Genomic DNA, 24,021 nt, shown 5'->3' with positions numbered 1-24,021 from the left:
TCCCTAGGCTTCTTCCAGTGGCTTGGTCCACAGGTCTCTGGTCTCTTCAGCCTGTGAAGCTTCGAATGGTTCCGACGTCTCTCAGGCATACATAGGTAGCCAGATATCTGCCCGGGTCTTGGCATGACTGGCTTCTGTAATCTGGGGCTCCAGCAGCTCCTGGATGGGAGCCTGCAATAAGCATCCTCTCGCCTTGGTGATCAGCCTTGACTGAGCTGAGCTGCTCCCTTTTTTATACTGATGCTCCAATTGGAGCATGCCCAGAATGGGTGAGGGGGCATGGGTTTAACCCCTCCTTGTCCAGTGTGGGGCAAGTACATCCCATCACATCTATCCATACTTTATGTTGTGAGATCTCTTATTTTTTTTCTTATGCTTCCCCAGCAAAAGTCTGATTATTTTAATTACATAAATCTTGAAATGAAGACGAGGTTTCTTCTTCCCTAAGAACTCACTTGTTATATGGACCATATGTTCTATTAATACTTCATTTACCAGTGGGTACTTTGGCTCCATGACTCTGCCGTATTATGTGATATCACTGTAAGGAACGCTACCCTAGGGAGAATTCACGTTATCCTCTGATTACTTTTGAAGTACGTATCAATATCAGTCCCAACGCTGCCGCTCTAACAGGAGGGGCAATACAGAAGACAATGAGCCAGATTATCAGATGTGCAGTGTCTATGCTTTGTGCAGCTAAGCAGAGCGAGGAGAAGGAAGGTAGTTTACAGCCTTTTTTCCTTGATCCTGGGCCAGCACAGGGGCTGCTTTAAATTATGCCAGCTGTACTAGTCTCACAGAGAGCACTGAATTTTCCATCCTGCCACCTCCTGCCCCAGGCACGTTTTCTCTATTAGGAGAATTTTTGACTGTCTCTTCAGGGTAGCTTTCCATCTGCTTTTGGGCAGCCAGAGCAAAGCAGCCAGCACAGGAGCCAAGAATCTGGCCCGTGTACCTGGTGTATATTTTTTTTCATTCCTCCATGTTGTTTACAGAGATTAAAGTTATTTCCATAACTCAAATAGCTGCCAGACCTATGATGTAATGGAACACAAATAACCTTTTGCAAGATTTGCTCTGGAAAAACCTTCTACTACTTAATACAAGTATCCAAATCTTATCCAGGGTACGTAAACCTAGCATATCTGGATAGTGGACTGGAAGTCCAGCAAGAGTATGCCTGTTTGTCCTGGTTGAAACCAGGAAGTTAATAGGGTAAAAATAATTGGCATATAGAAAGTTAGGCAAATTAATTTTTATCTCAATAGTTGGTGATTTGTATTGTGATGGTTTCCCAAGACCTCAACCAGGATCAGTGCTCCACTGTGTTATTGTAGGGCAGTAAAAATACCCACAGCAGCCCCTGCTCTGTAGAGTTTACAATCTAATTTGAAGCAAATGTGAATGAGCAGAACACATGATAGGAGAGAAAAGGACAAAGAGAATGAGAGTAATAACAACACACAGTTACAATTTGATGGTCCTGAATTATTTGAAAGCTTTTCATTTTTCCTTTTATAAATACTATCAGCTATTACATTTAGTTTTAGAGTTTTATGTGAAAGCGTAGGTCAAATCTTATTATATCTAAATGTGTTAAGCTATCCCTAAAGAAATACAGGTCTTCGCTTAGGCAAACTGAATTAGCAGTCATAAACAACTCCACTCCCCCAAAAGGGATGTCTAAAATCTTATTCAAAGAAACCCACTTCTAATACTATAGCATCCCCCCGCAGCATCAGCACTGAGTGTAATCTCAAAAGAAGGTGTAGTACCTCGAGTCTCAACCTCCGCTCCAGAAGCAAGAATGCTACCAAATGTGTGTTGGGGCTAGTTACCGCATAAGGAAAAGAAAATGATACTTTAGGTCAGTGGTTTTCAACCTGTGGTCCATAGACCCCTGGAGTTACAGAGACTATATCTAGAATTTCCAAAGGGATCCACACCTCCATTCAAAAATTTTTAAGGACCTGCAAACGAAAAAAAAAGGTTGAAAACCACTGCTTTAGGCATTCTACTTTGGCAGAATAGTATCATTTACTTGCTCAGATATACAGTAAAGTAGAAAATAGCATGAAAGACACTTTGCAGCAAATGGAATAGCTAACAGGGAAAAAAGGAAAACAAGAAGTAGAGGGTCTGGTCTTGTAAGATGCAAAACTCCATCTGTGAGATGCTGAGTGCCCTGAGCTCCAAAGGAAGTAAGAGGGAGTTGTGATATGTAGTTTCTGGCACTACACAAGGAGAAAGTGAAGAAGCAAAATTAAATCCTTTCTGACAGTATGACTCAGAGTGACATCTGAATATGAGTAACATTAATGTCTTACATGCCAAATTTTACAGTAAGTAGAGTGAATTACTAGGAAGGATCAAATATGCCAGTTATTGTCCACATACAAGTTTATAAAGCTTAATCTTGTCCTGTCTTTTGATGTGCTACTTGAGAGTGTCATTTCTTTATTATAGTTTAATTCACGTTCAGCTGAGCTATAGCTGGACTTCAAGTAACTAGCTCGTCACCTAAAACTTTAAGTCTAATTCTGCCCTTAGTTACAAAGTTCAGCTCCATCAGTGTTTGTGCCAGGAATTACAAACACGTAAAATGAGTGCAGAACTGAACTGGCTTACTGGGGAGCACTTGGTGCAACTCGGAAAGATGGAGTACAAAACTGACTTTAAACCCCATCCCTGGGGTCTTCTCACCAAGCCTGAAAGTTGTGAATAGCCCCAAGGACCATTATGGCAGCCAATGATAGCTGGGCTACAGGGGCATCAGTTTCAATCAAATTTGGTGATTTTATTAAAAAAGTATTTGTGATTTTTTTAATTCAGCCATTTTTAGAGGAGAAGACAGTCTCATCTCTAATTATTATTATTGCTTCATTGATTGCCTTTTTGGCTCTTATACTTTATTGGATGACAGGTGTTATTTTCATGCAAAGTACTTTTATCACTGCTGAAAAACTATGGAGAAAAATCTATTGCTCTTATTTCAAATTTATCCCAGTGTAAATCTGAGGAGAGATTAAATCTCCTCAATGGAGTTATAGTAAGAATTATTTTGGTCCATATTATATGAGTTACATAGCACTTCAGCAGACCCAGCCCTAATTTTCATTGCTCTCTGAAGGAACAAAATGGACACCGTGTAGAATCACGTGGGTTTTTTACGCACAGCGCTGGTGGAGTGCCACCTTGCTTATTAGGCTCAGAGATACTGCCAATCAATTGATTACAATGGATAATATGGGTTTTCCATGGGCGGAGGGAAATGATGGGGTAGGTGGTCCTGAGGCCCTGCATAGGTCTAGCAGCAAGACAAGCACAGTAGCCAATAGTCAAAGATTACATAATGCCTCTGCCCATGATTTCAGGTTAACAAGTAACATACAATTAGTACACAGGTGTTTTTCTTAAAACAATGTATAAAGTGTATTAGTATAAAATATATATGTTGAATTCTTATTGGGGTCCATAGGAATAAAGTAGCCCTTCACTCTCTAATGCCAAGTGCATCACTATGTTTCTCTGACTTGGGAAACAAAGTTTGTGCCCTGTAAGACAAAGGAATATAAATATATGCTATTCCGTGATAGTCTACCAAGTGCTGTCTTCTCACAGTGAATGATCTGAGCACTGTATTTCTGCGTTGCCAATCATGCATGGGTGCTGAAACTAGAGGTGCTGGGGGTGCTGCCACATTGAAGTAGTAATAACAACCCAAATACATGGTTTCTGCCTTCAGTACCCCCACCATAAAAATTGTTCCGGCACGGCTGCAGTCATGCGTTAACACTTTTGTTTTATTTTCCCTCCTTAGTCCCCAATCTGTAGTGAACCACTAAGTGTACTTTCCACCTACACTTTGATGATTCCATTCTATATTTAATACTCCCTTGCCTCTTTCCTGAAGTAACCAGTAACATCTCTAATATAACTTTACTGCTTCTGTGTGTCATTTCCTATCGTAGTTTGCTATTTCATTTCTGTCCATGAAATAAAAAGCCATCAGAGGCCTTGTATACTACCTGATCATTTCATGTGTATTAATAGTATAACAAAAAGGAGATTTAACATATGCTCAGATCATCTACGGGAGAATTTTAAAAAGCAAACTGAGTCTTCACAAATAACAGCCCAAATTCAGGAAAGCACTTAAGTGCATAAGTGTCCTTCCTGAATAACAATAAATTTCTAAAGCATAAATTGTATAATGAGGTCACATACAATAAATATTCTGACTGCTTAGCAAAGTAAAATTAATACTATGTTAGATTTTTCTGAAACAAGTTTTTCCTACTCCATGCTCAACATTTGTTTTCTGATCTCAATGTACATGCAAGACTCTTGAGTTTATTAGCCTTTTTGCAATAATTCACTCATTTTAGGTAGTCTAGCAAACTCCAAATCTGAACAGCAGGCAGGCCAAGCAGCAAATCGCTAGAAATATTTCAATATCTTATTTCCCTGCATGCCTTCTTTATTGACATATTACTTTGAAGATAGTAGTTCTGAGAACAGCATCAGTGTCAGCAACCTTTGATTAATTCTCCTTCAGATATTAGTCCAGTAAGTATGACCTTTTAGAAGTGGTGCTTCTTGAAGAGATGCTGTTTCAAATAGATAAGGTATTCAGATAGTCTTCATTTCCTAATCTAACTGCTGTGAAGTGTTGATATGCTCTTTTAAAACATTTCTGTGATTCATTCCCAATTTATATATAGTACATATAAAATATACCTATTACAAATATTGCATACAAATATACAAATATTGTATTTAAAGTCAACATTTGTACCCCAACTTACTGTTATAAGATGTAATACTTCACTTAGGTGTGTGTTTGTATATATATATATATATATATATATATATATGCACACACAGAAAGAGAGAGAGCCAAATTATGTAATTCATTAGTGTTTTTAATTATCACAGTGACATAGGCCAGCTTTGCTATATCTAATTATTATAGCTATAAGCTGTTTCTCCCTGACAAAATGCATGTTCTTTGCATGTACTGTTTCTAGATAGTGTCCTTTCTTGCTCCTTCTTTAGCTCCTGCACAGAATCTTGGAAATGTAGGACTAGACGGAACTTCAAAATGTCAACAAAATCCAGCCCCCTGTGCTGAGGCACGACAAAGTATATTTAGACCATCCCTGACAAGTGTATATCCAACCTGCCCTTAAAAACCTCCACAACCTCCCTTGGAAACCTGCAGTATAATCCTCCAGCACTGGAGCTTGGCCTTCTGTACGAATCTGTAATGTGCGTAAGCGCATCATGATTTCTGTGGAATGTGAAAGAGAAAGTCTCACCTTATGGTATATTAAAACTAAGCTAATGCCTTCTGTCCCACAAATTGAGAAACTCAAAGAGATACCATTTCATTTCAGATGCTTCAGGTTTTGTTTCACTAGACCCACAGCTTTCATCTTTGTTAGTGGTGAATCTCTAGGAATGGAAAACACTAAATTGCTGGGGCATATGAAAGAAACACCACAAATTAGCTTCTTTGCTATCTCGTGGAAGAAAGAATAAAAATGCAGTACCATTAGAACTCATTACTAATCCAGTGGGAATGGGGAGGATTGTACACTATAAATATTTGCTTAGCACTATGGTTTGTTATGGGTTGAATCATGGGTTTCAAAGCTGAAAATGATATTTAAGCTTTTTCACCACCATTTTGAAATATCTACAAGTTGCAATTCCTGGTTAGAGAACAAAGAGTTGAAAGGCATGCTTTAGATATAGAGAAGATGGAAGATAATGATGCGTGAAATAAGAGCATAAGAAATGAAGACGAGAGGGGGAAGTAGAAGTACAGCAAACAGTTTGACCCATCAGTGAGCTTAGTCCCATTTCTATGGAAATGAGCTCATTACTGCTAATTTTTTTAGCTCCTGGTTGATTCATGAAGTGCCTTTTGAATTTTGATAAGGGTTTCATGTATCACTGAAAAACATTTGAAGAAAATATCCAGAATCAATTATTAGCAACTCCCATAGATTAATCAGCTCTCTGTGCACTTTTTATAACTAAATATGTGCTAAGAGATGCAGCCTTCCCCACTAGTAGCCCTCCCGAAGGGTATATAATGAACAATTTTGCAAAGGAAAAGGGCCAGTCTCCCTAAATCCAGTTCAGGATAGGTGTCCCCATCCATGAGTCTACATTAATGGTGAAAGGCTCCTTTGAAAATTTTCCAGTTGTGTCCATGTGTGACTTGTTCTAAAAAATCAGCATTAGGAGAATTAGCTCTGGAATTGCTTCTCATTCTTGAGAAATAACAGCACCTGCAGTATTCATATGAACTGTGCTTTCAGATTTGTAAGCAAGACAGTACTTTGCTGTAAGCATTCCTAAGCAGTCAAGGGAAATGCTTAAGGGCCCAAACATTGGTTCTGCTTAAACCTTCTGCATATTGAAATGTAAATCAAATGAAGCAATTGATTTAAGTAGTACATGAACTATATTTATTTTATAAAAATGGCAATTTTCAAAGTGTCTCTACACATGAAGAAATTATATATCTATAGTACCCTGGATTTAAAAGAGAACAATGCTGACTGGCTGTATATATATTATATATAATGCACATTTGTATACACACACATGCTCAGCACCTTTGATAAATTCTCAAACACTTGAAAAGGAACACCCTTGGCAATCACCGCAATTTGCCTTGTACTAATTTTTAAGGTGTGCAAAGGTCAGTAGCATTATCAGACATGCAACTTGTAACCATATATTTGCTACACATTGTATCAGAGACATCTGATGCACGCCAGAGAAAGAGAGTAGAAAGAGAGTTATCCTCTTTTCTACACACTTTCACATACTAGAATCTACTCAGTTATGGCTTCTGTTCTTCATAATGCAACCATAAGAAGAACAACAGCAGCTGTTCCTGTTGAGTATATGCAAAACATGTTGTATCATGAATCTCTAGTCCATAAACAGTTACAGGACACTTCTCCATAAGTTTTAAGCCACAGATTCATTTGGCATTTGGAGTTTTTCAGATGGCATTATCTAATATGATATAGAGATGGACAAATCTCAAAAGATTCTGATGTTATGACAAGCCTCAGAAGATTTTCATTTTAGGACCAAATCTAGATTAAGCACTGTGACAAAGTTCCTCCTCTACCTTGCTGGGTCTTGCGCTTATTGGCAGATTTGCTTGCCTTGGAGCTTCACAGCAGCCCTCAGTTTGGCTGTTTTCATGAACCCACAGTCCAGGTCAACTCCTCCTGTGTCTGACCAGGAGTTGGGAGATTTGGGGGGAACCCGGGCCCGCCCTCTACTCCGGGTTCCAGCCCAGGGCCCTGTGGAATGCAGCTGTCTAGAGTGCCTCCTGAAACAATTGTGCAACAGCAACAACTGCCTGGGCTACTTCCCCATGGCCTCCTCCCCACACCTTCTTTATCCTCACCAAAGGACCTTCCTTATATATCTGCCTTCTATTACTCTCCTGTAGCCATCTGGCCCAACCTTGTCATAGCACCAAATTCTGCACTGGTATAAATGAGGAATAACTCTGCTGCCATGACTTCATTGAGATTTATACTTGGTTAGGTAAGTACAGAATTTTACTTTCAATCTTCATTTTAGGGTGTAGTTATGCTATAAATTCCATAACACGATAATAATGAAAAAGGGGATGGGGAGAGTTTGCTGTGTCTAGTCAGCTACAGTTGAGGGGAAGATTGGAAAACACCAAATCTACTTTGTTAAAATACTTCCAACATTTCCTTCTCACATTCTTCACTTCCAGGGGAACCAGTAGGATAAAGAAACCAGCATCTGAAGAAAATCAAAGACAGGGGATTCATGTGGAAAAGGAAAATATCAAAAACTATTTCCTTTTACTGCAGAATCTCCTGGCAAATAGTTCTAATGAAGAATAAAACTTTGGGGTGACATTTTTTCTATTCAGATCACTAAGCAACATCTAAGGGCCAAAACTCAGTGTGATTTCAAGGAGAAATCAGCTTTAATCTCAGCTTTATTTCTGGCATCATAGGTGGTTCAGGGCATCCCAAACTTCCTTAAGAGGACGCTACAATGTAGGAGGGAAGCATGATATTGAAATCTTTGGCTTCTGATTCTGCAATAATAAGAACAACATATGGGAGTAGGATATAAGGGTCTGGCCTAGTAGTCACAGCTAGGCTGGAATCCACACATGAGGGATGGTAGTCAGTGAGCAGGGGTCAGAGGAATCACTAGAGCCACATTCAATAAGCAAGAGTTGGGGTCAAAGTCAGGCCAGGGATCAGAGGTAGTACCAGGCCAGAATGGGAAGGCAGGAATCAGGGCCAGAGTCAGAGACCAGAGGTAGTACCAGGCTAGAGTCAGGAGGCAAGAGCCAAGGTTGGAGTCAGGCCGGGATCGGAGGCTGGAGATCAGGAGACAACGTGAGGTCTGGAATTGCAGCAGGCCCAAAGTCTGTATTGTCGCCCAGAAAACTTCCTTGGGCACCCTCCAGGATTAAATAGGGTGGTTAGCCAATCAGAGGGCCAAAGGGTATGTCATGCTGGGTCCCTTGCGTGGTTCTTCCTGTGGCACCTTTTCCCCACAGTGCTCCATGGTGGTACTGTGAGAACGTCAGCTGCCCCAGGCTGTGCAGACCCATGTTCTAGTCCCTTTATCCTTACAGAGAAGGCAGAACATTAAGTTTCCCAATTTATAGTATGCAGATAATGATACCTAATTTTTTTGAAAGTTGCTTTGAGATCTAATGCTGAAAATGTCATAAGACTGAAGTTGTTATTATTTGTATTAGGGTAGCATCCAGGGACCAATAGAGAAGAGGGCTCCATTATGCTAGGCACTGTACAAACAGATAGTCTGCCTCAGTTTACAATCTAAGTGGACAAAACAGACAAAGGGTAAGGGAAAGGGATATAAAACACAAGGAGAGTTAGTGCCAAAAACTGCGACTGGGGAGGATTGGGGTCTTTTTAAAATTCTTTCGATGGGACTGTTAGCAACGGATTAGCAGAACACAGACAAAGTAAGGCAGTGGGAACATTGAAGGGGCAGGGCAGAGAAGAAGAAAGGGGGAAGAAAAAAAGGGAGCACGGAGAAGAGCTGAAGTGAGGCTGAGGTAAAGAGACAGAGAGAGGGATGGAGCGATCAGCCAATCAGCATAGAGCATGTCATATTATTATATGGTACTATCTCAACTCTTCTGGCCAGGCCCCCTCTTTGCCCAGCCCTACCCTCTTTAGGGTATGTGTTGGCTGGCTCCAGGGAAGAGTCAGAGGTTGCAGGAAACTTGTGCTGCTGTTTCCTAGCTCATAGTAGACTAACCGGCACTGGGAGGTCACAGCAGAGGCTTAAATTAATTTATATATCACACATTGCAGTAGATAGAGATAAACATGGAAAATACTAGATGATATCATTCCAAAATGAAGAGGTGCAGTATCTACAATTTGAAGTAAAAACCAGTTACAGGCTACCTGAATATCATTTCCAGTGACAAAGTCACATGGCTTTGCAGCCTGTCCCTCAAAATAACTGCTAGTCCCTTTCATCATTCAAATAATCATACAATTATATTATTTAAATAAAAACTGTGTCTTTCCTAAGCTCTTTGAAGGCTCAGATTCACTTAGCAGGTGGTTTTGTGTGAATTTTGCAATACCTTAAAATGTTCAGTAAGTTCCCGCTGTGCAGTTTTATTTAGCTTCTGAGTACTATTATTATTCAGTATTCAGTATTCTATAATGTACCTTTCCCTGGTCTTGGAAGCAGCATGCCCCAATCCTGCTGCATGATTTGCATGGGCAGTCCCTTACTCCCACTATGTCCCACTGAACACACCAGGTGAAAGTAAGAATCCAAATGCTGTTTGCAAGACAGGGCCTTTTTCTCAGAAATTAAGTCTGAACTTTAATGCCATATTTATATACTCGTTTTTAATATTACAGGATTATGTATTACTTTGACCTTTTCCATATACCATCATTTGAATGGATAGACATTCCCATTTCCCCATGCTAACCTGAGTGTTGTGTGGGGAAAAAATAAAATGGCAAGATATTCCTGAAACAGAATACTGAAAGGTCAAAACCGTTCTTCAAGGGTTAAAAAAAATGGCAATGGTTTTATTTGTTTCAACTGAAAAACAGTGTCTTATAAAAATGAGAAGTTCATTATGCGTCATAATTATTCTACCATTTCATATTGTTAATGAAACAAAATGTTAATCTATTGTCTGATTTTTCAAAGGTGCTGAGTGCCTGCAGCTCCAGTTGACATCAGTGGGATTTATGGGCGCTCAGCACTTCTGAAAATCGGGACAGCAATCCAGGACACAATTTTGAACCATATAATTGATTTCTTGGCTTTTCTTTAAACTAATGTATGCTGAGAGCACGTCATGTAATTTATCACTATGGCCATATAAATAAAGTTGTGTCAATAATATTTTATTATGAAGAACAAGTTTAAACAGTATTAATTTAAAGACATCTATTGTTGTCTTTTCCAGAATATAGAGAGCATTTACACGGTTCTCATGAGAAAGGTTATAACAAAAGTAGAAAATGTCAAAACACATGAACCCAGTGTATTACACAGAGGCCCAGTTGGTGCCAACTGGCAAAGGGGTTCTTTACAAGCAACTCCTGACTTAGACCTGATAGATTCAATACACGTAATACTCTGCTTTCATGGTCTTTATCCATAAAGGGTAGCATGTGAGGTCTCTCCTGCAACTTTGTATTTTATCAATACTCCTAATCATTGCAAGATGTGTGTATGAGTAATATTTGAGGAATAATGTAACTATATTGAAAATTATGCCCTTATGGTCTTAGAGTGAAAGAGAGTCAACATGTGTCTCAGGGATGGCACATTTAAGCGAGAGCCCATTCTCAACACTCCCTCTCCCTCTAGCTAGCTGATATGTAATTTATTGTTCAATTGTCCACTTTTCCACCAACCCAGAAAAGTCAATGGAAAACCACTGAAGACAAACTATAAAACATCAAAATCACTTGGAAATGAAAAGGAAGGATATGACAGCAAGGGGATCACCCTGTCTGAGAATAAAGACAAAAGATTGATTCAATATATCACATGGTGAAGGAGGACACTTTGGATCCATTCATTGAGAGGTCCCTTGATGAGTGGGGGTGCTTTATGAAAGACTGGGCCCTAGCTCCTTGGGGCTAGCAAGCGCTGCAAAAGACTACACCCTGGGGTGAGAATCTACTTTATTAGATAGGAAAGGTGACTATTAAAAAGTGTAGGCCCTTGTTCATATTTTATTATTTTATTTTATACATAACCATTTATTTTCATCATTCACACTTGTTTCTATTTGAATTGCTATTCTTTCTTTGTTAGATCCAGCAGACATCTCAGGTGGTAAGCAGGGGTTTTCTCATGACTAGCCACCCACTTTGTCCTGCTCCATCCCTTTTTATAGCTTTGGCACAAGGCAGGAATCTTTTTGTCTGTGCTTGTCCCCACCTACACCCCATCAATGGAAAAATACAAGGATTAAGAGGGATTCCAGTATCATGTGACATGGGCACATGTCACTGTAAGACCTCCTAGTCTCCATTCTTCCTGGGTTGGCCCACACATACACAGGAAGGTTTGCAGGTAAATAAGTCATTTACAACCAGTTGTCCTAGTCAGTGGGAGCTATTAAGATTCTAAACCACCATTAATGGCCCACACTTTGCATAATTACAGTAGGACCTCAGAGTTATACTTCATATTTCTAGCTTCAGATAAAAGAATGATACGTGCATACAAATAGGAGGAATATATTCAGTAGATCATAACCTTTGTTATGATACCTTACAAGAGACCTTTTGCATAAGATATATTCCAGTTACATCATATTCACACTCATAAGCATATTTCTGTAGAACATATAGAGTGCAACATCATACCCCTTCCGCAGCACAGCAGCTCCATTCATTAGTGTTAATAGTGCACATGTTAGTTTTATCATTGTAGTAAAAGCCATTTATGTAACAATATCATAGAATATCAGAGTTGGAAGGGACCTCAGGAGGTCATCTAGTCCAACCCCCTGCTCAAAGCAGGACCAATCCCTAATTTTTACCCCAGATCCCTAAATGGCCCCCTCAAGGATTGAACTCACAACCCTGGATTTAGCAGGCCAATACTCAAACCACTGAGCTTTGTCAATATCACTTGTCTTCTACTGATGTCATGTGAGAATGTGAAACACGATACTATGACTGGTCCTCCTCAATGATGCCTTGATATTTGATAAAAGAACAGGAGGACTTGTGGCACCTTAGAGACGAACCACTTTATTTGAGCATGAGCTTTCGTGAGCTGCAGCTCACTTTATCAGCTGCATTCAGTGGATGTGAGCTGTAGCTCATGAAAGCTTATGCTCAAATAAACTGGTTCGTCTCTAAGGTGCCACAAGTCCTCCTTTTCCTTTTGCGAATACAGACTAACGCAGCTGCTCCTCTGAAACTTGATATTTGATGACATGGTTTTCCTGCCTCTGGGATAGGCACGGTTTTTATTTACTTGCCAGAGACAACTGCCTTTCAACATGTATGCGGTGAGCACAGGCAACGGGAAATGAGGACCACTGGTGGCTCTAGCACCCCAGTGGAATTGGGGCTATTGTGGTTAGTGTCATAGCTGGCTGCCAAGTCCAGTGGTGGTCTGAGTGCATGGAGTAGGGACCACTACGCAGGACCTTTGCCTCCAGCAGCATTCTGCTCGCTTTATCCTCTACTTTATCCTCTGTGGGAACTGACACTGCTGGAGTGTCTTTCTGCACCATCATGCCCTTACACAACTGTGGATTGTAAAGCCACACTATCATCTCATCTTTACACTCTTGAAACAAGCAAACCAAATTAGAGGCACTTACTAGAAACCTTTTTCTGTAATACTGATTAACCATACTTTCATCTAGAAAATTTTAAAAACATGTTTTACTTTTCATCATATTAATGTTGACAGACCTCCTTTATCAGTGCTTTAATTAACAGCAGGTAAGGCAGGCAAAGTGTGTATGACATGCTATTACTTGTGCTTGATTTAAAGTCTGTTTGAGAAACTTTTCCACAACCCAGAGCTGAAATTGTCTTATCTCATAGATTCTCAGGATTGCTGTTTCATGTAAATGTCATTTTTGCTGTCCTAAACATTAAAAAACACACCAGTGCAATATAACTACTGATTCTTTATGAGAGACATGAGGGAGGCTGTATGCTTTTGATCAAAGACAAGATCCTAACTTCAAAGTAACACCTCATCTGTAACTATATTGTACTGTGCTCTTAGTAAAGAAAGGGTGGCTCCTTGATTTTAAATAACCTAAGGCTTATATCATGGGAATTGTCCACATTTTCAGAGTACAATCTTCCTACTGTGTATACTTATGGAAAATTAGATGGAAAGATACCAGAGATCATGAACCCAATTCTCCTCTCACTAGTACCAGCTTCATACCAAAGTAAGGTCATGGATTTCAATGGAAGTATTCCTGATTTACAGTGGTGCACTGTAAAGAATCCAGCCCAATTAGGCTTTCAGAAATATTGTAGTGATTTTTTATTTTATCAGAGTCTTCTTTAGGAACAACGGAATGCAGTGGGCGGCATCCCTGGATATGTGCCTGGTTCCTTACTAGCAATGGTCTGTGCGGGACCTGCTAATAATTTTCCTGCCTCACCATTTCCATTATTTTATTGTTTTAGTCTGAACCCCACCCCCATCTCCGCATGCATTTCTGATTGTAGAGATATGTTACCAGCTGGGACCACTGGGGATCCAGGAACAGGGCTGTTTGCTATACTGTGACCTAGATAATCAGACAATCAGCATAAGTCAGATTGCGCAGGGACACAGGGAGTGGGCAGAGGGCATGAAGTATCTTCCTGACTTTATTGTCTAGCTAAGGGCAGCCATAAGTACAGTCCCTGTGCACACAGATACTCTGTGAACCATCTGGCCACATAAATTCTCCAAAGGGAGCAGTGGATAGGAGCAACCTTGTCCCTGTCCCCTTCCATACCAATCAAACTGAGCGCACTGGATACAGTATGTTGTACCATCCTAGATGTCAATGCAGGCTGTGCACAGTAACTCCCTAAGTTCACCTCCCTGTGCATGATTAAGTATGAAGCAGATCACTAGTATAAACAACCAGCTATAATCAGGGAAATGCACTAAAGTGAGTGTGTTCTCAGTCTTTTTACATGTATGTGTAGAAGTAAGCAGACAGTAAAGCAGTAGGGCACTATATGGTGTAGTTGGAGCATAGAGCGATGAGCAGCTGTTAAGTTTTGACTCATGTTTTAAAATTACTGAATGATCAGTGGAGTATTACTTCAACTATTGTCACTTCCACAGCACTGTCTCTTTTCCTCCCATCTCCACTCTATATCACTCATATTCAGTTCACAAAGAGTAAAGGTAATTGATTCTCCCAATAAATGAGATTACATTCTCAGAGATTTTCCTGTTTATTGTGAGATATAAAATATCTTCTTCCCATCCACATCTTTTGTGACTCTTCCATGAAACTGCTTCTGAAATTGTTTTGAATCAATCTAATCAAGTTTAGATCTCCTGGCTGCCTGATAATCAGCCCAAGCGGTGAACTACTATAGCTACACAGTCTTGAAAACTTACATTTGGTCCTATGCTATATCACCAATGCTATTCTAAAATAAGACTTTTCTTGAAGAGAAGCTGCCAAATTGTATAGCAATTCTAATGTGGATAAGTGTCTACTGGAGACCAACTAGAGCAAGAGAAGCTCATGGAACCTAGAACGTTTATGGAAAATAGCATTTAAACCTACAGAGAAGCTTTCAATTTAGCAGAACCAGATCAGAACCTCCCCAATGAACATGCATTATTTTGCCATTGGCATAGAACAAGGCTGTATCAATATGCTTGATTGTAGTGTCACCTGCCCATATTACTGTCACTCACTAGAACTTCCACAATACATAGATGGGTGAAAAATTAAATGGCATCACGGTCATTCAGGAGATATGCTCCATAAAAGCTCATGCTTAAACTGAAAGTGAAGACTAAGGGCTATACCTGAAAACACTTTTTTAAAATTTAAAATTCATTAACATTTGTCAGCTTCAACCTGTGACAGAAATATGCAGCAATACATAACCCGCAGCTTACCGTTCCAACACGGAGATACATCTCCTGCTTCGGCTTCCCGTTGGAGGCAGAATTTCCCAGGCTGATTTGATAAACCTTATTTTGCAATTTGGACTCTTGCAAAATCAAAAACATTTTCCCTTCCGGGGCAAATAAGAGAGTCCAAACAAAACAAATGGCCCTCCTTGCACACAACAATTCTTTTGCCAATGTCCTCATTGGTATCTCCCTTGGACGCAGGGACCTGAAGCAGGGGCTTCCTTCCTGCCTCTCTGGACCCCTAAACAAGGTCAGGTGCCAGGGCCCGGCCACCAGGTCTTTTCCCTTCATTTGCTTCACTCTTCCCTGGGATCCTTCTATATCCTGCATTCTCACATGCCTTTTTCAGAGCCCCCTCTTATATTCCCTGGAACTCCCTTCCCGACATTTCTTGCTTACACTCACATAATTCTCCGGGACCAACTATTCCAAGAATGGCCATCCTTAAAGGGCCAGAAATTGGATCAGGAATGTGCTGGCCTGTTCTGCCCTTAAAGGGACTACACACAGTATGACAACAACTAAAAGTCATTGTGAACACAGCTAATTTCTCTTTATGAAGATCATCGACAGGCTAAGGAAGATCAATCACAGGTTTTATAGCAACCTTCCAAGATATTAGTAGAAGGAGCATCTTCTAGCTCTCCTCAGAATGCCCCCTATACTCAAAATGTTTGGAAGTAGGTGTGGTGTATTGAGGGCTGTCTGGGAATTGCAAACCATGATTGCCGGAGGGGGGGGGGGCGAGGAGGGGGAGAGAGGATTTCTGGTCCTGGTTGCAGGCTAGAGGGCTCTGTAGGGAGGCATGCAAATCTCTGACTTATCCAAAGCAGTCTGCTCCCTCTCTCTGTTTTTTGGGTTCTTGTGTGTTGTTCTGAAGTCTAAGAAATAAAGTAGTGTTACATTACAACCTTCCAGCAAGAGTATTTTATGTTTTTATCTAACTTCTCTGTGTGTACATAACATTTGTCTCCTCCTTGGAAGATGTTTTACTTTGCCTCCTCTGGTCTTCTCCAATAACAGACCCCAAGAATAGGCCTAGCTCATTTCAAATCATGCCTAAGATAATATAGCTTGAGAATTATTTAAGGCAGAAAGGAAAATTGGTGGCTGGATGAAAAAATAAGCAAAGAAATCCACAAACCATACAAATACCAATAAACAAGATGTGATTTCTTAAACCTAAGAACTCATCACCCAGGACTTTTCAGGCATTTTGCCATTATTCAGTACCTTTGATTTCTCTCTACTCTAGCTCCATCCATCTTGGGACCTTAGGAACCTAAAAAACAAAACAGAACAAAGATGAGTACCTCACTAAGAAATGTCACCCTCCAACACAAAACCTTCAAAATCTCCTGAGAGCTGGATTTTCTGTCATTCAGTGGGTAGCTGACTTGCACCCGTCCCATCAATGCCATTTAAACAGATGATAGCTATTATGGACTTTATGTAGATGAAATCCAAGTCTGTGGTTGCAGATAACCTAGCTGCCCTATAATGTAGGCCTCTAAATCTGACTGTTATTAAACCAATACAAATACTGATTTTTTAAAAAACAGAAAATGTACATGAATCGGGGGAGGAAAGGGTATTCTCTGTACATCTCACTTCATTTGATGAATCAAACTACCTTGAGAGATGAGCTATTCTTTCTTTCTTTCATTCGTTTCAAGAGTATATCCATTAATTGTGTTAATGCTGAGAGAAGTGCACTTTTATGCTGTCAAGTGTCCTTACTCTCAGTGACCAAGAGGATTAGGTAAAGGTCTCAGAGTGTTAAAACATAGTAATGTACGCAGTCTTGAACATAATTTCTATGGAAGTTTTGTACGTCTTGTTAGACTATAGAAACATAAATGTACATTTTTTATGTGAGAGTCCTTGTTGCAAGGTGTATGTCTTCACCACATTTACCTTTGCACCAATTAGACACAGAGTTCATTGTTTGATGTTCATTTGTAATTATGGAGCATATGTAATTCTTGTAAATATAGAATGGAAGTGATCTGCCAAGCAAAATTAACTTTTAAATAGTATGTATTATATAGCTGGGTAAATATTACAAACTAATAGTCCATTAGGACCTGATCCAGCAAAACACATGCTTAACTTTAAGCATGTGGAGTAGTTGAAGTACCAATGTACTTGAAATTAAGCACATGCTTAAGTGCTTTGTTAGACTGGGGTCTTGGCAGCTGCTTGCATTTACAAATGGATTTGCTTCAGCCACGCTCACGTGTCTTTTACATTGGATCACTGTCAGGAATGTTTGTGGAAACAATATTTCAAAGTCACATGCATAAGTATTCATAGAAACGGACTTTTACATTTGCATATAGACATGCTTGCACTGAAAATGTGCTGAGGAGAAGGGTCCTAGGAAAGCTACCAGATGAAGTTGATGTTTGGCAGCCCGTGTCCTTGTGTATATGAAATACACAGATACATACGTATCAAGTTTTACACCAAGTTTTTCAGTCATTCCAACTAGTTCTTATTCCCACCCACATGTTACACTTAGCTCTAGAAATGATACTGCACCACGGAAATGCCGATTTGCTGGTATTCTGATATTATTCCCAGAAGTATTGCTTTTCAGTGTCAGACATGATGGCTTAGACTCTGAGTACTTTAAGAGCCATAGAATATCATATATTTGAGTAAAAAGAACAGGAGTACTTGTGGCATCTTAGAGACTAACAAATTTATTTGAGCATAAGCTTTCGTGAGCTACAGCTCACTTCATCGAATGTGATGTGAGCTGTAGCTCACGAAAGCTTATGCTCAAATACATTTGTTAGTCTCTAAGGTGCCACAAGTACTCCTTTTCTTTTTGCAAATACAGACTAACACGGCTGCTATTCTGAAACTGCCATATATTTGAGTATATCCATGTGCAATTAGGAATTTCTGGCTTGACTGAATCTGAAAAATTGCATAAATAGACACATTTCTGCATGCAAACTGAAATTTGCATACACATTTTGTGTAATTGCATATCTACCTTCTCAATGTAAATGTACAAATGCAAGTTATGTACAAACAAAGTTTAGAGCACAATTTGAGGCCAGCTGTAAACCTGGGGTAGGATTTTCAAAAGCACTAAATAGTGACTTAAATCTATTCCCACTGAATTCACTGTTGGCCACTGACATCTTGTTCACCTCTACTTCTGATCACTGTTGAGTGTCCATACACAATACTTGTATATGGAGTAGTTACTGTCTATTTGTGCAATAAGTCCAACTTGAAGTAAACATTTCAATTCATTCATCATTCTGTCTCCAGTTGAAGAAACAGATGGGTATGAATAAAGGTAGAGACCTTGAAATGAAATGATCTTGAAACAGTGATGGAAAAATGAGAGAAGATGAGTTCTGGAGCATAGGTGCAGATGCGGCATATGTTGTGAAGTCTGCTGGATGGAACTTTTATTTTTATTATATTTCATCCCCAAAATAAACTTATTTTCATTTCTCCAACTGTAAATGTAAGGGTCTGCTTAAAAAAATGTAGCCAAACATATGTCTAATTTTATATGCACAATTTTGGTGACTGTTCTTGCAAATTGTGGTGTATTACAAAATAACCAAGGTGCTGGGAATTCTTAATTTTCTTTCCCTCTTTGTGCATATTTCATCACTTACTCGTGTCATTTCTATAGGTTGGACATTACTTCAAAATGTATTCAGAAAATATTTGCTCATTTTTTAAAAAAACACATTTTTTAGTGCAACCCACTCTTCCCTCAAACATTCAAGCCATTAAATTTTATTTGCAAGATTGGTCATGGAAGAGCATTTTCAATTTCCATGCAAGAATATTTGTGGAATTCAAATTTTAAATTCATTTTCAAATTCAACGAAATCATGACCTCTTTGTGGACATTTAATGAGCAGAAATAAAGGTTATTTACATAAAATAAAATTATTCGTTATGAATTATTTGCTCAACTCTAGTCATATCACATAACTGGCTAGAAAGAGTCTTTCTACTATATTAGGGATAGATTTGCCAAATACATCCTTTCCCATTTAGAGTCCTAAGTAGAAGCCAATTTTCAGAAGTGCTTGGCCCCCAGCAACTCCCATTGTGATATTTATGGCCAGACTTTCAAAAGAGCTGAGCACCCAACCTGCTGAGCTTTTTTGAAAATTAGACCATTTATTTTGGTTCCTAAATAGGAGGTGAGATATTTTGTAAATCTGGCTTCCTGTGTATAGTATAATAATCAAGTTATTTCCCCCCTCAACATTACATGCTCCTCACTTCCATCATCATAATATAAGTATATACTTGACATATACAAAAAATATTCTGCATCCAAATTTTCATGAACATTTTTACCCCAGTTTGGCTAGTGATTTAAACTAGGGCTGTCAAGCGATTAAATAAATGAATCACAATTAATCATGCTGATAAACAATAATAGAATACCATTTATTTATATATTTTTGGATATTTTCTACATTTTCAAATATATTGATTTCAATTACAACACAGAATACAAAAATGTACAGTACAGTATACTTACAAATATTTGCATTGTAAAAACAAAAGAAATAGTATTTTTCAGTTCACCTAATACAAGTAGTGCAATCTCTTTATCATGAAAGTTGAACTTACAAATGTAGAATCAAGTACAAAAATAACTGCATTCAAAAATTTTAAAAATGTAAAACTTTAGTGCCTGCAAGTCCACTTAGTCCTACTTCTTGTTCAGCCAATTGCCCAGACAAACAAGTTAGTTTACATTTACAGGAGACAATGCTGCCTGCTTCTTGTTTACAATGTCACCTGAAAGTAAGAACAGGCGTTTGCATGGCACTGTTGTAGCTGGTGTTGCAAGATATTTACATGCCATACGCGCTAAAGATTCAGATTTCCCTTCATGCTTCAACCACCATTCCAGAGGACATTATCCATGCTGATGACGGGTTCTGCTTGCTAATGATTCAAAGCAGTGTAGACTGACATGTTCATTTTCATCATCTGAGTCAGATGACACAAGGAGATGGTTGATTTTCTTTTTTTGGTGGTTCAGGTTCTGTAGTTTTTGCATCAGAGACTTGCTCTTTTAAGACTTCTGAAAGCATGCTCCACACCGCATTCCTCTGAGATTTTGGAAGGCATTTCAGATTCTTAAATCTTGGGCCAAGTGCTATAGCTATCTTTACAAATCTCACATTGGTATCTTTTTTGTGTTTTGTCAAATCTTCAATGAAAGTGTTCTTAAAACAAACATGTGCTGTACCATCATCCGAGACTGCTATAACTTGAAATATATGGCGGAATGCGAATAAAACAGACCACGAGACATACAATTATCCCCCAAGGTGTTGAGTCACAAATTTAATTAATGCCATTTTTTTAAATGAACATAGTCAGCATGAAGCATATCCTTTGGAATGGTGGCTGAAGCATGAAGGGACATACAAATGTTTAGCATATCCGGCATGTAAATACCTTGCAATGCCTTACAACAGTGCCATGCGAATACCTTTCAGGTGACATTGTAAATAAGAAGCGGGCAGCATTATTTCCTGTAAATGTAAACAAACTTGTTTGTCTTAGTGATTGGCTGAACAAGAAGTAGGACTGAGTGGACTTGTAGTCTCTAACGTTTTAGATTGTTTTGTTTTTGAGTGCAGTTATGTAACAAAAAAAATCTACATTTGTAAATTGCACTTTCACAATAAAGAGATCACACTACGGTACTTGTATGAGGTGAATTGAAAAATACTATTTCTTTTGTTTTATCATTTTTACAGTGGAAATATTTGTAATAAAAAATAATAATATAAAGTGAGCACTGTACACTTTGTATTCTGTGTTGTAACTGAAATCAATATATTTTAAAATGTAGAAAAACATCCAAAATATTTAATAAATTTTGAATTGGTATTCTATTGTATAACAGTACGATTAAAACTGCGATTAATTGTGATTAATTTTTTGAGTTAATCGTGTGAGTTAACTGCGATTAATCAACAGCCCTAATTTAAACTAATTGTGCTGACCGCAAACCAGATTTTGTTCAACCATAACTGTATGCTATTACAGTCACATGAGGCACATTCTTATCTTGATCTGAATTTTTCCCTGAATATGATTTGCATTCTTAGACTGATCTGACTTTTTTTTCTTCCCATAGAAGATGATTTACATTCTTACAACTAACTGCTTCATTTTAAAGCATCCTGGAAGTTTCTGCTAATAATCCTTCTAGATTCATATGGAAATAAATCTTTCTACTTTTGCTTAAGAAAAGGAAGCCCTAGAATAAACTGGCATTATTCTGGCAGATTATAGTGATTATACCTGTACCCTTATTTGTTGATGGAAAATAGAGACATTTTTCTTGTAGCCCTCTCATAATGTAGTTCTGGGACAGCTAATTATGGGGGATCAGTTACGCTTAACTATTAAAACAAAGCATTTAATCCTTGAGCTTCTCTAAAGGAGAAAAAATAATAATTGGTGAAATCAGCCAAAAATAATCTCTGTGAGATATTATTCTCCAAGAGTGAAACCTTGCAGAAAGCTAAAGAGCTGGATAGAATAGCCATAGCATATTGAATGATGTTCAACATTTTAGGAACAGGCCCTGAAAGGTAGTGAGGCACCCAATTTCCATTGGTTCAATGGAAGTTAGGCACCTCAATACCTTTCAGGATCTGGGTCTTAGTCCTTATCTTCAAGGCAATCAATGGGCTGTGTCCAGAATACCAATAAGATCTCCTAAAACTGTAAGATGAGGCCCATGGTCAACCACTCTACTCCTTACAAACAATGGAGCTATCGACCATGGGAGTAAAGCTCATTTGTAGAAGAGACAGAGCTTTTTTCGGGAGCCAGTCCAGGACTGTGGAAGGAGCTCCCACAGGAAGGAAGAATCATTAACCTCACCACATTCTGCGTGAGCACAGGGTGCTCTTCTTCTGCTTGCCTTCCCTAACATAAACACACAATGGTGTGTGCATATAATTTATAATAAAAATGAATACCAAAACAAAAACTCTACACTGCACGCACCATTTGCCCCCTGGGGATGAGAGAAAGAATGGACGGCATGTGACACATTAGTCATATCACTTAGGGTTTGAAAAAACAACACCCCCCCCGCCCCGAGCGCTGCAAGTTTCAGTGCTGTAGAATGCCAGTGTAGACAGTACACTACCGCTGGGAGCCACACTCCCAGCACTGGTAGCTATTCCCCTTATGGAGGTGGTTTTTTACAGTGCCGGGAGAGCTCTCTCCCAGCACTGGTGCCACAACTACAAAGTGAGTGAAGATGTGCCCTTAACGTGCTACTGGAAGGTACTCAGATACTACAGTGATGAGGGCGGTATAGGAACTAGAATAGAATAGAAGACTTTTTACAGTTTGGTTATATTATCTAGTCACTTCAATGTTTTGCAACACATATAATTGGGCTTGGCAGAATTCAATTTTTATTTATTTATAATTTTGACAGATAATATCAATATTCATCTTAAGCATTTTTTTCTAATTTTTATCCATTTAAATGTTCACAGTTGCAGGAAATTATGAGTCTTTCAGACAACTATTTAATGACAGTAGAAGTTGCGATTCAAAAAGTTAAAAGCTTTATAACCATTAAAACACAAATTATCAACATCACATGTCAAAATATACAAAGTAAATATTCTCATATCAAATTCTAATAAGATCCATCAGCATTTTTATTTCTTTGTCAATCTGTAAATTTTGATTATTGTCAATGGAAATATTTTTCAGGTTACTGTGCATACGGTAAAATCAACCTTTACTGACAAAAATTGAATCTTTTCAAGCCTAGATATGAAGTTTGATACTTTTTAAAATGAATAACGATTTCCTGAAAAGGAAATGCAGATTTGTGTTAATATTACAAGCACACAGTTCTACAACCCTAATTTGAATCAATTAGTGCTTACGCAAGAACTCGCATTGGTCTCAGTTCCCCATTTCCACTGACCTTTGCTCAGAAGGAGAAGTGATGGAGGTGAGGACAAAGACACACCTACAGCTCTCCGATTCTGAGCCACTGAACTCCAAATCAAGTTAGAGCTGCCAATGAGTAGCTCTTATTTACACCATTGGCATAGGGGCTTTCCAATAAATCCAACCCTTTGCTTCCATAAGGGGCCATACGCCAGTGGAGGACTGGGTATAATGGAGCTCCACTCCAGCATGCCCCCCTCCATCCGTCTTGTTCCCCTCATAGCAGCGGTAGGGCCAGAAGGCACAGGAAACTGCTAAATCAGCAAAGATCCCCTAACTAGGCCCCTTACACAATGTGACCTTAGCAGATCAGAGAACATGGCTCGTTCAAATCAATGGGAATACTTAGAGGATTCAGTGCTAGGCAAAGCAAGTAAGGGCTGCTGCAATTACAAAGAGATAATACATAGCAATTATTTTGATGGGGAAAATTTTTCTCTGTAAAGGAGGGAAAAGGTTATCATAAAATACAAAATATTTAGAATATAATGATACACTGGAATTGATTAGCCCATCCTTACACAAAAGGGATTGAAATGTAGCTAGTGTCCTGATATTTACATGCACTCTGATTTATGCTCCATCAAGACACTGCATGAGGCCCCATATTTGCCCAATTGGGGAGCTAAGAGTTTCAGCACTTTGCCAAATTGGGACCGTTAATCTATAACGTACTTTAAAGAACTTTGCTAAGTGCCATGTCACTATGCTCAGACGTTGTTAAATCTTGTGTCAAAGTCTTTACTGAGGTCACAAGAAATCGATAAACATTACAGTGGGTTCAGTGTGGTTTATTGTCCTACGCTT

The 24,021-nt window shown here is 38.9% G+C and overlaps 1 long non-coding RNA gene across 2 annotated transcripts in view; it reads right to left on the bottom strand.

Moving 5' to 3' along the window:
- Window positions 1–24,021, bottom strand: part of LOC140896331 (uncharacterized) — a 504,982-nt gene that overhangs the window by 44,501 nt on the left and 436,460 nt on the right. For both annotated transcript variants that reach the window (XR_012154520.2, XR_012154521.2), the window contains exon 5: window positions 16,438–16,486. This is a non-coding gene — a long non-coding RNA (uncharacterized LOC140896331). The remainder of the gene's footprint in view (window positions 1–16,437; window positions 16,487–24,021) is intronic.

Source organism: Lepidochelys kempii, chromosome 12 (genome assembly GCF_965140285.1).
Source record: "Lepidochelys kempii isolate rLepKem1 chromosome 12, rLepKem1.hap1, whole genome shotgun sequence".
NCBI lineage: Eukaryota > Metazoa > Chordata > Testudines > Cheloniidae > Lepidochelys > Lepidochelys kempii.
This window is presented reverse-complemented; position numbering and strand designations above follow the sequence as displayed.